Source organism: Budorcas taxicolor, chromosome 8, assembly GCF_023091745.1.
Source record: "Budorcas taxicolor isolate Tak-1 chromosome 8, Takin1.1, whole genome shotgun sequence".
Taxonomy (NCBI): Eukaryota; Metazoa; Chordata; class Mammalia; order Artiodactyla; family Bovidae; genus Budorcas; species Budorcas taxicolor.
In genome coordinates, this window is record NC_068917.1 from 89,592,475 (window position 1) to 89,610,889 (window position 18,415).

The following is an 18,415-nucleotide window of genomic DNA, read 5'->3' on the forward strand; positions in this document are numbered from 1 at the left end:
CTTTCCATAGTTTTGAGTGTAAAGGATGCAGATTTTCTGTGTGCAGAAAAGAGTTTCAAATATCTGCACACAGCCTGGTGCTCTGTGGGATTTTCTCTGTTGCGTTCTAGGGGTCTGTGAGCCCTTGGATGGGTGACCAGCCTGCCATGCTCATGATCACGCTCTTCCTCCTGCCACCTCCAGTGTGTTTACTGAGCACAGAGTGCTCTCTTCAGCCCCTTTGAGCCCAGAGTCCCCTTGCTTCCTGAAGACCTTCTATAAACAGTAGACCAGGAGCAAATTCCTGGTGATAAAGTGGAGAGAAAAGCCCATCCCAGGGTTCTAAGACATTGTGAGGATTTGACTTGTATCTCTGGATTCCCTGGTGGCTCAGTTGGTAAAGAATCTGCCTGCAATGCCGGAGATCTGGGTTAAATCCCTGGGTTGGGAAGATCCCCTGGAGAAGGGAATGGTTACCAGCTCTAATATTCTTGCCTGGGAAATCTCATGGACAGAGGAGCCTGGCAAGCAACAGTCCATGGGATCACAAACAGTCAGACACAACTTAATGACTAACTATCACCACTAATTTGTATCCAAATAGTCATTAGTCCTGTCTTTTCCCCCCAGCTTCTGAATGGATGCTAATGAACACTGGATTGGTTCACTGTAATTTGTTCAGATTGGCTAATCCATACCTAAAACCCAGCACCTTTTAATTTTTTTAAAATTTATTTTTAAAAATATAAATATAAATTTATTTATTTTAATTGGAGGTTAACTACTTTACAATATTGTATTGAGTTTGTCACACATCAGGATGAATCCGCCACAGGTATACACGTGTTCCGCATCTTGAACCCCCCCTTCCACCTCCCTCCCCGTACCATCCCTCTGGGTCGTCTCAGTGCACCAGCCCCAAGCATCCAGTGTCATGCATCGAACCAGTGCCTCTTTTTAAAAGGGAGCTATTTTGATCCATGGTAGGCAAGCCCTGCCTCTGAGCCCTGAGAGGCATTTTATCTCCAGGTCTCCACCATTTGCCGTGGCAACATACCAACTTGGTTATTATCTTACATTTTGCCTGAAAATGATTCTTTCTGTATAAACATATAAAGAAAACTTTCACTGCTACTAAAGCCACAAGTTTGATGTACCAGTTGTGTGGGTTTCTTTTTTTTTTTTTATAACATGTTCCAAAATAAATAGACAGCTTTTAGGTTACAATATTTATCTATGTCACATTTTGAATCACTTTGGAAAATCCTACTTTAATATAAGGAGCAGATCTGTTTCAGCAAATTGCATGAAAAAATGTATATATATACATACCTATGTGTGCATACTAAATTGCTTCAGCAGTTTCCGACTCTTTGCAAACTTATGGACTGTAGTCAGCCGGGCTCCTCTGTCCATGGAATTCTCTGGGCAAGAATAACTGGAGTGGGCTGCCATGTCCTCCTTCAGGGGATCTTCCTAACCAAAGGATCAAACCTGCATTTCTTATGTCTCCTGCATTGGCAGCCTGGTTCCTTACCACTAGCACCATTTGGGAAGCCCATACATATGAATGCATATATATATATATATATATATATATATAAAGTTTTATATATATAATTTTATTTTTTGTTATATCTCATTTTTACTTAGGGTACATATTTGAATGTGTTCCTATGACACTTATTCCCAGGGGAAACAGGGTCTTACTGACCTGAGGATCCATTCCAGTGCCAGGACCGTTTGCTTATTCCCCAACAGGACAGAAGGTATCAGGTTTTAAAGAAACTATGAAATGGATAGGAGAATGTTCCATTTCAACCTCATCCATGCTGCATGGCTCCAGAGGGGAGGAACCTTCCCCACAGTGAACTCTCATTCCAGTGACACGTGAGCATCATCAGTAACCTCCCGGCAGGTCTATGGGAATTTTTGTGCCGCTTAAGGATTGCACAGGCACTGAGTCTCCCCACTCACCCTCTCTAAGTGCTCACCTTCCCCCAGGCTGGTGTGTGTGTTGCTTGCTTCTGTGTCTTGCAAGCCACTGTGGGGCCATTGCTAGTTCAGGCCCTCCTGCAGCTGCTAACAGGTTTCGGGCAAGTCCTGCATCAATGTCATCCTTGCCCAAGTGAGCGCTGAAAATTGCCCAAGGGCATTAGCTGAGAGCCAGAAGGAGAGGAGACCGCTCCCTGTGGGAGAGTTAACTTCTGACTGTGAAAACACGTCACCTAGGATCCTCTGAACTCTATCCTCACTCTTCTAGCTGGAGGGACAAAAATTCCTACCAGGTCAGGATTCTGTGGTGCCACCCAACCTCTTTTTGGACTGAAAACTTGACTGTGTTTGTGACCCAGCCCCATCTCCCACATAGGCATCAGATATGAACAACCCCTGACTTACACTCTCTGAATTGTTTGTGTGTGCATTGGAAGGGCTTGTTGCACTGCTGGTGCAGGCATTTGGTTGTATTTCAGGGTGGAAGGGGCAGGCCACGACTCCCCCCTGGGGTCTGAAGGCTCTTTCACGAGGCACATCAGATCCTGATGATAAGAAGGCGGGGGCTCTGTACAGATTGTGGAGACAGGTTGCCTGCGTTATTTTGGCCCCTCAGTCCCTCTGTCTAGCCAAGTAAATCAAGGCAAGTTACATAACCTCTCCCTTTCTCAGTTTCCTTACCTGTAGAATGGAGAGGCAGGTTGTCCACATTAAAAAAGACAACATTTTGAGTGCAGAGCAGTGTGTGTTTGGCCCCAAGTCAGCAAAATGCAAGCCAAAAATATGAGCTAATCTGCGGAGCTATAAACTTTTACAACCCCCAGTTTTAGCCTGAAGTTTGTGGGTCCCAGGAAGTCCTACTTCACCTCTTAAAACATCTTGGATCTTCCCTTCGGGAGTTCCAAACTCCAAAAGATTTTAATTCGCTATCCTCCATCCCCCAAATCCCTGTTTTATTTCACATAAATTGAAAGACAAAAATGAAAACTCTTACTGTCTCTGTGGCAAATTCCCAGGTAGAAGAATATAAAATTTAATAAAAGTTATTTTGGGGAGGTTGATTTGGAGCAATTGTAAGACAAGTCAGGATGGACCCCAAGGTGAAGGGTCCACGCATAGAAGAACGGGTCCATGCCATCTCATGTCCCACTTCCCACCTCTCGTGGTGATACTGAAATGTCCATGTTCCCGTGGGGTTCCTAACACTCTAGGTCTGCTCCCCTGGAGTCAATGACCCCAGCAGCTGACGGCCCCCAGACATATGCCTCAAACTGTTACTGAGTCCAAGCTCCCTCTGCTCAATGCACAACAGGTCAATAAATCCAAGAGACGTGGATTTGGTCTGAGGCAAAGAATAAGACTTTATTCAGCAAGCTGGATGATCAAGAAGATGGCAGACTAATGTCTCCAAATTAATCTTATTATCAGGGCCAGGATGCCAGGTTCCTTTACAGAGCAGAGAGGGGAAAGAAGTGAGGAAATAAAGTAAAAAGGCTTGCCAATATCTCCTGGAATGGCCAGTCTCAGGAGGGGATGTGTTAATTTCTTCCTTCCTGTAGCTATCCACAGGTGGCCACGGTCTAGAACAAAGGTATTTTGGTTTAACATTAAGGGAGAGGAGCAGGGTTCCCTGAGGCAGGCCACTATGCATGATTATAATAAGCACCAGGAGCACCAAAAAGCAAAAGTTAAAGTAATAAAGAAACAGATCCAACATGGAATCAAAATTGGCTCTTCCTTGTAAAAAATCTTGTGTCCCACGGGTCACCTCACAGTGACTCTGGGTGTCCACGAGAAGCTGAAACATCACAGGCACCAATCAGACTGGTCCCAGGGTTGGGAACCACACTATTCTTGGCTGGTTCACTTGCCTCCGAACAGGACTCACTGTTCATTCTCATTTCCTCGCTGGTCCCCAGCCAATCCAGCCTCAGACTCTGTCAGTCACTGAGGAAACAGTTCCAGAATCTCCACTTTCCTTCAGAGCCATATTCAAGTCTCCATACCTCTAACTTACCCCTGAGTTCTCTCCTTTGCCCCTTGGCCATTTCTAATCCTACAAGTGGAGTGGATATTAAAAAACCCCCGAGTCACCAATGGTTTCCCATTTCATACAATTAAAATCCAAATTCCTTGTAAATTAGTGCAGCCACTGTGGAAAATAGTATAGGGTTTTCTCAAAAAATCAAAAAAATAGAACTAACATATGACACACCTGGGTATATATCTGAAAAACAAACAAGGACACTAATCCGAAAAGATCCATGCACTCTGGTGTTCATACCAGCATTATCTCTAATTGCCCAAGATATGGAAGCAGCCGAAGTGTCCATTAACAGATGGATGGATAAAGATGTGGTCCAAATATACATATATGGGATACTGCTGCTGACTAGTCACTTGAGTCATGTCCAGCTCTTTGTGACGCTATGGACTACAGCCTGTTGGGCTCCTCTGTCCATGGGATTCTCTAGGCAAGAATACTAGAGTGTGTGTTGCCAAGACCTCCTTCAGGGGATCTTCCCAACCCAGGGATTGAACCTGGGTCTCCTGCATTGCAGGCAGATTCTTTACCACTGATCCACCAGGGAAGCTCATAGGGAGTACTACTCAACCATAAAAAAGAACAAAAATTTGTCATTTGCGGTGATCCAGATGGACTTGGAGGATATTATATTAAGTGAAATAAGCCAGTCAGAAAAAGGCAAATGCTGCATGATACCAATTACATGTGGAATCTAAACAATACAACTAACTAGCGAACATAACGTGAAATTAGCAGACTCACAGACGACAGAGAACGAATTAGTCGTTACCAGAGGGAGGGGAGAAGGGACAATACAGGATCGGGGAATGGGAGATACGAACTACTGGGTATAAGACAAGCTCAAGGATGTATTGTACAATATCAGAATGAGGCTAGTATTTTATAATAATTGTAAATGGAAAGTAATCTTCAAAAATCATATACTTTTTAAAAATCCAAATCCTTCATTGCAGTGTAGGTACCCCTTGACTTGCCCCCTGTGTGTTGGACCTCTCTTCACCCAGCCTACCTTTCTGCACACAGTTTCGGCCACACTGGCCATCTGGCTGGTTCAGGGGCACCTGCTCAGCCTCTATCCAGGTTCCTCATATCCTGTCTGGACCACCTGCCCCCAGTTGTTTGCCAAGAGCAGCCTCTGCAGCCAGTCCTAACTGAAATAGCGTCCTCTCTATGCTGTCACTCTTGTCCCACCTGTGCCACTTCCTTGATCCCTCTTATCACCACCTGAAGCTGTATGGTTATTTGTTGCTCTTCCCCCTCATTGCAACAGAGTCCCCAGAAAGCCAGGGATGTTGTCTTATTTTCATCTGTAAGTGCAGCCCCTAAAAGCAGAGTAAGAATTCAATAAATACACTTTGGAGGAATGAAGAGCTCATGCTGGTACCCGCATGATGTTGTAGTCACCTCTGTCTATTTAAAAATCTCTGACTCATCAAGGAAGATGGAGCATTTTGGATTTCGTGGTTCACATTCTCCCCAGAACCTGTTTTTGGTTAAAAAAAATAAAGGAGCCTGTGATCAAAATTAGGCAACCTAACACAGTGGATTGAACTTTTGAGTAAATCTCAGCGCTGCCCTTAGAAGGAGAGCTGCCCCTAAGGTCATATTCTCCAGACTTTTCCCAGATGAACCTGCCTTCTCTGATATAACATTGGGATCTGACATCACTGCCATCCCTTTAGAATGAGGTAAGAGTGGGACCAAGATGGTTCCATTTTTAACATCATTTTAACATCCCCATTACCCACAAAGAAGTCACAGGATTAGCACAACAGAAACTATTGTGTACTGGCTAAAACTTAAGGATATTCACATATCAGAGTTGTTCTGGGTAGACCTGGTTAAAATGGTGATAGAATCCAAGTTCGGGAACCCCACTTTTGCTTCTTGGACATTCTTGCATCTTCCCCCCCAACCATTCCTCCCTCAGCAGATCTAATATTTTGGAAGCAGATCCAACCATGTTCTCTCTTCTTCTGCAGTCATCTCCACCCCTCTTGTACTACTCTCTCTATTGGATCATCAAAGACTTATCTCTTAGCTTCCTGTCATTCTTTCCAATTTCACTCCTATCAGAGTGCTTGCCAGTTTCAATGGCCACAGAGAAGATCCTTTAAATATGCTAGCCTTCCTCCCCTCCCAGGCTTTTGTTCTCTACCCTCCTCAGCCACTTTCTTCCAGGGTCACAATGTAATTACCATTACTTATGTCATTATTGGGGGCTTCCCAGCTGGTGCTAGTGGTAAAGGACCCTCTTGTCAATTCAGGAGATGTAAGAGACTTGGGTTCTATTCCTGGGTCGGGAAGATCCCCTGGAGGAGGGCATGACAACCCACTCCGGTATTCTAGCCTGGAGAATCCCAAGGACAGAGGACCCTTGCAGACTACAGTCCATAGCGTTGCAAATGACTGGGCACAACTGAAGTGACTTAGCACACACACACACATGTCATTGCCAGTGATTGCACTTCCAATCCTGCCACCGTCATCATTTCAGGCATCCTGCTCGCCAGGTCACCTTCTCTTGTTTCCCAGATCACTTTCTTCCATCTGTTTGGTGCTATAATTAACTCTTCAGCTGTACTGGGACTCCCATACACTGCCTTTCCTTGTCTCAGTTAAATAATCCATCATCATGATCATGCCCTACATACATCCTTAACTCACATATTCCTCTTCAGGTTTGTCGTCTTTTTGGAAAATGTCCTGAACTGGGTAAACGCAATTTCCCCAGGACTGGCACCTTGGCTGGTTCTCATTACTGTGGCTCTGGTGTTCCTGACTGATCGATGCCTGTACCACTTTGACTGTTAGATGTTTTGAAGCTCACTAGTGAAATTTTCATTACTCATGAGCCTGCACCTGTGCAGCTGCTGGTGGCTGGCTCCAACATGTTGACTGGCTTCACTTTAATTTCATAACATTGAAGGGGACCTACAAGTTTTCAGCTGTCACTTTACATTTTCTGGTCTATTTCGTCTCATGCCCTGGATGATCATTCAGTCTTTCTTTCCCCACATCTCCCAAACTTCTTCTGCATCCTCTTCTCAGATGATCACCTTGCTTCCTATTTCACTGGGGAAAAAAAAGACAGCAAGGACAATCCACCACCACAGAAATCAACATACTGACACATCTGACAATGTATTATGTTTTCCCTCCTGCCAATTTGAACTGTTGATTTTACCATCTCGAAAAACTTCTCCACTTGTTCATGAGATGCTATGCCCCTAGCACATTGCTCTAGAAATTCTCCCTTCTTCTTTCATACTAAGCATTTCCCACAGTAGTGGGTCATTACTGTCAGTCTAACGATGCACAGTAATTTTATCATTTAAAAGAAAAAAAACAGCAACAGAAATCTTTTGGCTTCACATCTATCTCCAGCTACAGCCCTGTGCTGGACATTGTCTATGTTTTCCCCTGTCCTACACGAGATGGATGCCTAGCAACTACATTTTTCAAAATTCTTGCCAACAGGGTTTTGGTTAAATTTCACTAGTGAGAGGCACTCTCATAATACTTAGAGAAGAAAGGAATATAGAGTTCTCGTTTAGAAGTGAGTACTTCCTAGGCATCTTGACCTCCTTATTCCTGCCTCAGGACCTTTGCACATCCTGTTCCTGCTGCAAGGGAACTCTTTTTCCCCAGAGACACACATCACTCACCTCTCTCTTTACTCAAATGCCACCTTTTCAACTAGTCCTTCCTGACCATCTTATTTAAAATTTCAACCTATTTTCCATAGCTCTCAGCACTTTTTAATTGTCTTTTCCTAACTTTTCCTAATTTTCTTCTCTAATATTTATCATTATATGACCTTCAGTGCAAACACATATTTATTTGTTCATTATTATCTGTTCTCACTGGAAAGTATGCTTTATTTAAGTACAGGGGGTTTTATTTGCTCTATATACTGTTAGAATAATGCTTGATATAGAATAGACACCCAATATTTTCTGATTCATCTAAATAAGTGAATATAATATGTTATTCAAAGCTATAAAAGTTCTTCTGAGTACATCTTTAGGTGTAATTAATAGGTCTTGGTATGTTGAGCTTTTATTATCGTCAGTCTAGGTATTTTGATATTTGGTTTTAATTTCCCTTTTGAGTTAAGAATTGGTTAAGAGATGAGTTAAAAAATTCCAGATCATAGAGGCTGTTTGTTTATGGCTGTATTTTTTCTTGTTTCCATTATTAACTTTTTTATTTTACTGCAGTTTGATCAGAGAATGAGGACTTACCAGGTGGCTCAGTGGTAAAGAATTCTCCTGCAAGCAGGAGACACAGGTTTGATTCCTGGGTCAGGAAGATCCCTGGAGAAGGAAATGGCAACACATTCCAGTATTCATGCCCAGGAAATTCCACGAACAGAAGAGCCTGGAGGGCTACAGTCCATGGGGTGACAAAAGAGCCCGACATGACTTAACGACTAAATAACAACAACGATCAGAGAATAATGTTGATGCTTATGTTTAATTTCTGGGCTATATTGAGGTTTTCTGTATGTCATATTAAATGGTCATTTTTTTATGTATTTAAAAAAAGTGCATTTGATTATGTTATCACTCCACAAAGAGTTGGACATGACTGAGTGACTAGCACTCTCACCTACCACATTATAACACTTCTGTTGCATCCTGTTATGTATTCATAACCCTAGTTTTGCTTTAGTCTTTGTTGCTGTTGTTTAGTCGCAACCCCATGGACTATAGCCTGCCAGGCTCCTATGTTCGTGGGACTTCCCAGGCAGAATACTAGAGTGGGTCGCCATTTGCTTCACCAGGGGATCTTCCCAACCCAGGGACTGAACCCACATCTTCTGCATTGGTAGGCAGGTTCTTTCCCACTGAACCGCCAGGGCAACCCTGCTTTAGTCTTAGTCCAACAATAAAACATACGATACTCACAGCCGACTTCCTGCCATGACTTCTCATTCATCTAGACTTTGTCTCAAGTGTCTCCTTTAACAGTTTCTCTATTACAAGTATGAAAAAATTTTTTCCTTCTTGCTTCTTAAATTAAACAACCATCTGGTTAGGTTCAAATATTTTTGGTCACTTTGGGTGACCAAAAAGGCTTGTGTGTGTCATAGAGTTATTTTAGCCTTTGTTTTTTCCTCCTGCAGAGATTTCAGCTCACAGCTCAAAATCTCTATTTTCCAGTCCTCTTCATCAGCAAACTGCTCCCAGCAAACATGGCTTGCTTCTCTGCCTTTCCACCTTCTTAAGTACTTACACAGAGGGTGGTATAGCATGACACATCTGCCTTTCTATTCCCATTACTGCAAACAAGGGGGTTGGTTGGTGGATGGTATTTCAAGCACATCACTTACTTCGAGAAAGCTTCTCCAATGTCCTCCCTCCCATGTTTCCAGCACCCTGATTGACAACTGCTGTGGACAGCCCTTCTTTTTATTTTATAGTTTGGATCTTTGAATATCTCTAGGCTCATCAGAGATGTAATTTCTCTTTCCCATATCCTTTGTTGTTGCTGGATCTCTCAGAAGGAAACAGAGAAACAAAGATTTTATGCCATTATGATACCATCAGATCTTGCGAGGTTGAGGCTAAATTTAGAATCACTTATTTTAATGTATCCACTCTCCTTTCTTAGTAGATTGCTGTATCCATCCTGGAGAAGGCAATGGCAACCCACTCCAGTACTCTTGCCTGGAAAATCCCATGGACGGAGGAGCCTGGTAGGCTGCAGTCCATGGGGTTGCTAAAAGTTGAACACGACTGAGCGACTTCATTCTCGCTTTTCACTTTCATGCATTGGAGAAGGAAATGGCAGCCCACTCCAATACTCTTGCCTGGAGAATCCCAGGGACAGGGGAGCCCAGTGGGCTGCCGTCTATAGGGTCACACAGAGTCAGACACGACTGAACCGACTTAGCAGTATTCATCCTGGTACTTCACAAATAGCCTGAAGATAGAGACTAAGCATGTTTTCTGATATGCTTTGTTTAAAGCCGTTATTTCTCAAGGGGAATGGTTTTGCAAATACGTCATGAGACATTGAATGTTTCTCAATGTCTTTCATCACTCCTTCAATGAAGTACCTCCTTCTAGGAGAACCATTGTATTTACTAAGTTTGTATATACCCAAAGTGGAAATGTTATCAAGAAATTATAAACTTAGGTGAATAAAGCCAAAAAACAAAAGTTTTTTTTTTTTTTTTTTTCTAGAGAACTACCACTTACTTGGGGCTTCCCTCATAGCTCATTCGGTAAAGAATCTGTCTGCAATTCAGGAGACCTGGGTTCAGCTCCTGGGTCGGGAAGATCCCTTGGAGAAGGAAATGGCAACCCACTCCAGTATTCTTGCCTAGAGAATCCCATGGACAGAGGAGCCTGGCAGGCTAAATTCCATGGTGTCGCAAGAGTTGGGCATGACTTAGTGACTAAATCACCACCACCACCACCATCACCACTTATATATAATTAAAATAGTGTAAAATGGCTATTGTTATATCCTGAGATACAATTAAACAGATATTCAGTATTTGTCAATATTTCAAATACTTAGGACTGTTGCATTCTTTATTTTACTGTATATCCTTTAAGGTCAGCATCATTGTGTCTCTAGCACACAAAATCTGGCACATACCAAGGAGGTGCTAGATAGATAAGTGTGACTTGACTTCCGGCCGTCATTGTAACACATTTGATTTGCAGCCCTCCTCCCGCACTATCTGACAATGTATTGCTCTCCAGGCTGTGTGATGTCCAGGCTGGTTCTAAAGATGTGGCCACCAACTTTCTATCTTCTGCCTGTCACTCAAGTCTAACTTTTTTTCCCTTGACTTCTCTAATTAGATTGGAGGAGGGTTTCCCCCAACCACTCTGTTTTCTATTGTTGGGCAATCAGCAAAAGTCTTGGCTAATAGTGCTTTAGTGTTTCCATTCATTCTCTTCTGCCTTCTTGCATCACAGATAATGGAAGAAAATCCTCTGAGAAAACATAGCAGGGATATTCATCCTAATCAGTGTCACTGAGACTGCTTGTCCCTGATTAGAATCAAAGTTGACCTTCATTAGTGTTATTGGTCTTATTTATTGATGCTGATTATGTTTCGATCTAAGGACTACTAATCCATACCAAATATCTGATGGATTTTCTCTCCTAAAACAGCCCTAAGCATTAAAGCAGAAAAATTAATTTCTTAGATTCCAGATCGGCAGAGTTGTTTTATTTTTCTTCTTTCAACATAGGTCAAATATTGTAGGCAGATCAGAATATTTCTCAGAAACATTTTCCAGTATGTTTCTCCCAAAGCTCTCAGGACTTTAGGGTCTTTGGGTAAAAGAAGCCCTGGTGGCTGGAGGTCAGGCTGGATCTCAGACTTTCAGCTCTGTGAACTTGTAGGAGGTATGGTAGTTTACTTTTGGTTGATTTCGATCATATCTGATTTTTTTTCTTCCTCTACCCATTCACGCCCATGTGCTTTGGAGAACAGATACATCTTTATAGTCAACATTGGTTTGAACACTTTCTGAGAAACTATGATATCTCAAAGCACCAAGACCTGCATTGCCCAATAGGGCAGCCAGGAGCCCACAGGGCTAATACTGTTTGAAATGTGGCTACTCTAAGTTGGAATGGTTACATATGGACTCTTTTGTGATCCCATGGACTGTAGTCCTCCAGGTTCTTCTGTCCATGGGATTCTCCAGGCAAGAATACTGGATTGGATAGCCATTCCCTTCTCCAAGGAATCTTCCCTACCCAGGGATTGAACCTGGGTCTCCTGTATTGCACGCAGATTCTTTACCATCTGAGGCACCAGGGAAGCCCTATGGTACAAAAGGAAAGTGAAATTCTCACTAGTAATGTTTCACATTGATTGCACGATGAGATAATATTTCCTTATATATTGAAATTCATTTTACGTGGTTTTAATTTTTCTGTGTGTCTACTAGAAAATTCAAAATATCTAATGTGACTCACATCTGTGACTGGATTATATCTTTATGGGGTGGAACTGATCTAAACACTAGCCCAGGCTCATTTCTGAATCCTGGGCTTGGTACAGTGCCTAGGAGGATGGTAAATGGGAAGAAAGAATTAGGCTCCTGTTTAAAGAGAGGCAGATTTAGCCCTTCTTCCTCTTCTCATTAGCTTTGAGACCTTGGCTGAGTGACTTAACCTTCCCGCATCTCAGTTTGCACGGCTGTGAATATGGGCACAGTGATATCTCTCAAACATTGTGAAGGTTAAGACAGGTGATACAGCATCTGGCATATAGTAAATCCTCACAAATGGTTGGTTCCCTGACTTTGGCCCAATGAAAGGACTTTTAAAGTACACTTATTGGTTGTTTAAACAGTGCTGCCAGCATCATTTATGAAGCATATCCTTATATGGAGCACAGAGAAAGATGCCTTTATCAGGATCTTGTGTGGGGACCACTGTACCTCGGGGAAGTGATGGCACACACCTTAGGCAGGCAGGAAGAGGAGTGGAGCTGATGGTGAGTGTCTGTTGGCAGCTCTATGAAAATTCCAACAAGAAGAATAACTCAGCCGCTTAAACTGTTCAGCAGTGTAAATAGAATGCAGCCTGGAGCTCTCTGCTGGTTACCTGTGTTCACAGACACTTGAAGGAAGGGACAACTCCAGAGGCTTTCCAGGAAGCAGCCCCTGGGTGATCACATATTAACAATTCAAAGTTTCGGCAAACTCAGCTACTTTTCACCCAGCTACACTGTTCTCCTATCTGAGGATAATGCCTTATTATTGGACTTTTTCATGTTCTTACTTTGTTCAGGTGAACAGTTTCAGTAATTCCTACACTTTTGGGGGTTGACGCTGTCAAACAACAAGGCCGTGATTTCCAATAGTGGGACAGCTTGATCAGGGAGGATGCTCTGAGAAGTTCAGGATCAGTGCTGAGTCATAGATAGAATTCAGGGAAGGCGGCAGGAGCCCCCAAATCCCAGGCCCCAAATTTCTCAGCTTACAGTACAGTTTTCAGTGTGGCTGTGCCCTTTAACGGTACATACATGGAACCTGATACTTCCCACTTGGACCTCCCACTTCTGAGGTGTATGTGTTGCAGTCTTTATAAAAATGCCTTCTCTTGGAATGCTTTCTAGTAAGCTATGCTATGAATGGAGAGTGTGTAACCAATGTACCTTTTGACCCTTGTGAACTGTTGGTCAGATCATCAAATATGTGCAGAGAAATTGTGCAGAGAAATACACAAATATTTGGAGGTCTTTTTATTGCTGTCCCATATATTCTTGAATATGAGTATTTGATTATTCCCATGCCTTTGTATTTATGGATATATTTATGATTTATTATTATGATGTGCATGTATTCATATTGGTGGCCTCTGATGAGCCCTGATCTTCACACTCTTATGTTGTCCCCTCCCAGCGAACTTATTCATATGTCTTGCTCTGACCAATGCAACATCAGTAAGCATAACAGAGGCTTGGTAAGAGCTTACATGCTGAGCTCTTCCCGGGACACTGTCTCTTGGTGCCTCCAGTGCAGTATAGAGATGCAACTACCCTACTGGGAAAACCATGTGGAGGGAAAAATTGCTCAGCCGACTGAAGAAACCGCCTTGGATGTTCCAGCTCAGGTAGCTGAGTCATGCATGAGTCATGAAGAATAGTCATTGTTTTAGCTCATTAAATTTTAGTGTTGTTGGTAGCTCAGTAATAGACAGTTGAGACAGTACTACTTGTAAAAACTACTAGAAGATTGAGAAAGATAAAATTATTTATCAAAATACACATGATAAAAAAGGATCAAAAGACCCAGTGAGGAAGTTACACAGGAAGATTAGGAGTAAAAAAAATAATAAAGCCCTAAGTACCATCAATTCACAGAAAAGCTTGCAATTGCATCCTGAATGATTGCAGGTGTCCTAAACTTCCTGCACTGAAACCAAATGAGGAGACGTGACCAGTTATGAGGTTGACGGTGTCCAGTGGGAAAAACACAGTAGCCTGTTGGACTGTTTGTCTATGAGTAAACACTGAGATTTGATACTCAGTGAGAATATCAAGTGGCTCATCACGGGCCACCGATATGAGTAAATGCACATTATAATAATAAATCATAAATACAAAGGCACAGGAATAATACAAAGGCCTGGAGAGTAAGAAGCCAGGCAACTTATTCCCTGTGGCTTTGTTGAAGATGTTGATGCAAATTTTCCTTTTATCTTCCTTCTATTGTGAAATATAAAACACAGCCAGAAAATTATCGCAGAATCAAGATAATTTATCGCAAAGTAAACACTTGCAGAGCAAATACCCGGGTCAAGAATGATAACATTACTTCTCCCAGAGGACCTTCCATTTGCCTCTGTCCCTAAAGGTAACAATTATCTTTTGATGGAAATCACTTCCTTGCTTCCTTTAGCAACTGAATACCATGGTTTAATTTGACTGGTTTTGATTTTTATCTTAACGAAAGCACGCAGGAAGTATTCTTTTGTATCTGGCTTGCTATAGATTTTTCCTTTTTATTCCTGTCTAGCACAGCACCTTGTAAATATATTTCCGTCCTTGAAATACATTTGAGTTATTTTCAGTTTGGGGTTGTAATAAATACTGCAACAATGAGTATTATTACATAAATCTTTTGGTGTACATATCTATGCTATCTGTTGGGAACATAAGTACATACATCAGTTCGCTCCTACTTTATTAGTGTCCTGGACTTTAATTAATGATGCCAAGCTGTCTTCCAAAGTGGTGGTACTAATGGACACCCCTTACCACAGTGTGTGAGAGCTCTAGACCTTCACATTACACCAAAGCTGTGGTGCTGTCTGTCTTTTTCATCTTGCGTTCTGGTGTATATAGGGCCATTGCATTGTGATTTTAATTTTTCTTGATTTTTAATAAACTTAAGTACCTGTTCATAGATTTACCCATTTAAAATCTCTTGCTAAATTTTTGGACTATCATTTTCTTATTAATCAATTTGTAGAAATCCTTATACACACTGGGAAAGAGCCCTTTGTAAGGTCAATTCACTGCAGAGGTCTCCTTACTCTTTATGGTTTATCTGTTCCCTTCCTAGTGGTGGGTTTTTTTTTTTTTTGATACAAGGTTTTAGGATTATTGTAGTGCAACTGATCAAATCTTTCTCTTTATGGTTAATGATTTTTGTGTCTTGTTTTATTTCTCTTTCTCTATCTTATGCTCAAGAAAATATATATATTTTTGAAACATTTGTTGTGTTGCCTTTCAAATACAGAGCTGCAAATATGTGCATGGTGTGAGGTAACACTGATTTCCTTCTACTTCTCTGTGCAACTCCAACTGATGCAGTGCCATGTAGTAAAAAGAATTCCCTTTCACCCAGGCTAGTGTTTCCTTGGCTTTATAGTCTGTCCATACTTTGCCTTTAGTTACTACTCTTTGAGTCTGTTAAATGTGTTACCTTACCTCTCATCTGTCTTCTTAAAAGCTGGAAACCGCCCCCACCCACCCCCCACCCCGCAACACCCATCTCAGGAGCAAGCAGTGCCAGCTGAGCTCTCTTCACTCTGATCCAGCTCAGTCAGTCTCAGCTTCACTTGTAGTTCTCTGATGTTTTCAAGCTCACATTTTCATATTGTATTTGGCTCTTATCTTGACCCCAGTCAGAGTTTTATTTCAAATAAACTAATTTATCATTACTAGAAGCAAAAATTTGGTGATTCTGTTTTAAATAATGCATACAATATCTTTGAGACTGGCAGGAGAAGCGGGGAGGACAAGGCAGGTGGCCATGAAGGCTTCAAAGGTCCAGTGACGCCTTGCATGGGCTTAGGGGATGTGTAGGCTTCACGGGGTGACATAAACGCCACTCCAGGAGATGTTATGGGCTAGAGGCCATGTCTAGGGAAGGGAAGGCCTCAACTTCATGGAGGGGCATTTTGTGAAGTGACAGGCGTAAGCAGTAGGTGACTTTAGCTGCAAGAGCCAGGCAAATAAATTCAGAATGGCTTAAATGACACAGGAAGTGTATTTTCTCACATATTGAAAATTCTGTAGTCAGAGTGGTTCCTGAGTTGATGAATTCACCACCTGGAACATCATTAAGAACATGGATTCTCTCCATCTTCCTCAGCATCTTCCTCCTCACAAGTTGGCTACACTGTCCTGGCTCTGCATCTAGTGACATCAGTGGACAGTGAGATGGGAAGTACCACTCCTTCCCCTACTCCTTTTGGTGTCTTTTCTCAACAGCTAGGACAACCTTCCCCAGAAACCTCCTGAAGACTTCTTTTCCTGTTTCTTCAGTCCCAATGGTCTGGACTGTCCATGCCTGATCTAACCGCTGGAAGCAGGGTGGTACCAATGTGATTGGTGGACTCATCTTTTGGAACTGGGATGTGCCCACCAGCACCCCACAGAGAGCTGGCTTCTGGGAAGTGGGAGTCGGGAGGGTGCAGTAAGAGCACATTTGCATAATGCATGGGAGGAGAAGAGAGAAAAGAGGCTCATGGACACACAGGTCTGTTAAAAAAGTCCAGGCCAGGGTAGGGACATTGATATAGGGAAGGGATGGAAAGGCGAGAGGGGAGATAGAGGAAGAAAGGTAACAAAAGGGAAAGAGTGTGGACAGTCACTGAGCCAGAGGTGGGGCAGCATAGTTGCTTGACTTCTAGGAAAAGCATTCTTAGCCTTTTCTCTCCTCCCTTCTCTAATTTCATCAACCAGAAACCTCCATCAGGCCAGTCTACAGGGTTCTGTGGCTGACCTGCCAACCTCCTTGTACAGGTAAGTCAACCCTACTCCCAGTTTGCAAACTTAGAGGCTTTGGAGGGTCATAGGATTGGTTCATGTTGAACAAAGTAATGGGTGTCCCATGAGGGAATAATGTCTCAATAATGGACTACAGGAGAAAAAGGGGACAGCAGAGGATGATATGGTTGTATGGCATCACTGACTCAATGGGTTTGAGAAAGCTCTGAGAGATGGTGAAAAATAGGGAAGCATGGAGTGCTGCAGTCCGTGGGGTTGCAAAGAGTTAGACATGACTGAGCTACTAAACAATGGACTGCCAATACTGCAGGCTCAGGACTGCTCAGACTGATGTGAACCTCGGAAAAAGCCAAGCATGAGTGGGACCCTCATCATTCTTGGCCTTTTCAGATGCAACCATCCATTGGAGATGATGGAAACCCCAACAGCACTCATATGATTGAACTCAGGCAACCACTCATGCCTGACTAGAGGTCTGGCCCTTTCTGAGTGTGGCTTTGGGGGCTGGCTGAGCATCCTGAGGTGTTGACTGACTCATCCTTTTGTCCTCTAGCTACTCTGGGCCCTCCCCAAGCATGATGGACTCTCCATCTTGGGAGCATGAGGTTCAGATGTAATTCTGGTTCAGAGGAGCCTTAACACAAATGGAGAGACATAGGCTGTAGCTTTGCTTTATTTGGAGTTGGGGGCAGACTTGGGTTGAACTGGTTCTTTGAGACTCTAGCTGACTGGACCAAGAAAAGTCATCATGTACATGCCTTCCAACCCAGAAATCAGTTTGGTCTCTATTCTATGCCGTTTGGTTAAGTCCACACACCCCAGGAGTGACCGGGTGACCTGGAGGTTAATAAGTCGCAGAAACCTGTCTGCCACATCCCAAGACCTTCTTCAGAGACTGGTATTTGAGGGTGCAGAAGAGGGCCCAGCAAATGTTTCCTGTTAAGAGACAGAGAGTAAATAATTTAGTCCTTGAAGGCTGCATGGTCTACATGCTGAGTAGCATGAAAATGGCCATTGACAGATTACAAATGAGTGGGTGGGGCTGTCCACGCACAAAACTTAATTAACAGACAGGCAGCTTTAGATTTGGCCCACAGGCTGTAGTTTACCAACTTCTGATCTAAATCAATAATGCTATTTTTCATGGAAAAAAGAATTATGTAAAATTGTTTTCAACCGTCCTTTCATCTTAACTTGCTATTTGATTTAAACACTTGTTAATGACATTGTTAATTGCCATTCCATTTTAATGGCTTCATAACTGGCCAACAAAGGGGAAAGGCAGCCTGGAATCTTCCTTCTTACCATATAAGGCATCTGGTCTTTTGAGACTGATTTGCTGCCTAAGTAACTGCACTGGAAATGTCTAATGGAGTTACACAGTGGATGAGTCAGACTCTCACAGTTCTTTCTGTTCCTATTTGTACGATCTCTGGAGAGTGTGGACTTTCCTGTTTGTCACCCACTATCTTCATATCCACCTGGCCTTGCAGTTTTCACTGTCTCTGAGTGCCTGAACGCCCACACAGTTCTTAATGTACCACAGATGCCAAACAAGTGTCACCAAAGAAGAGCGCTTGTACCATCTGTGATGGAGAATTATGTTTGAGCCAGAAGCACAATACTGCTCATGTAACATCAATAGTTAATCACAGCCAGGTGTTTTT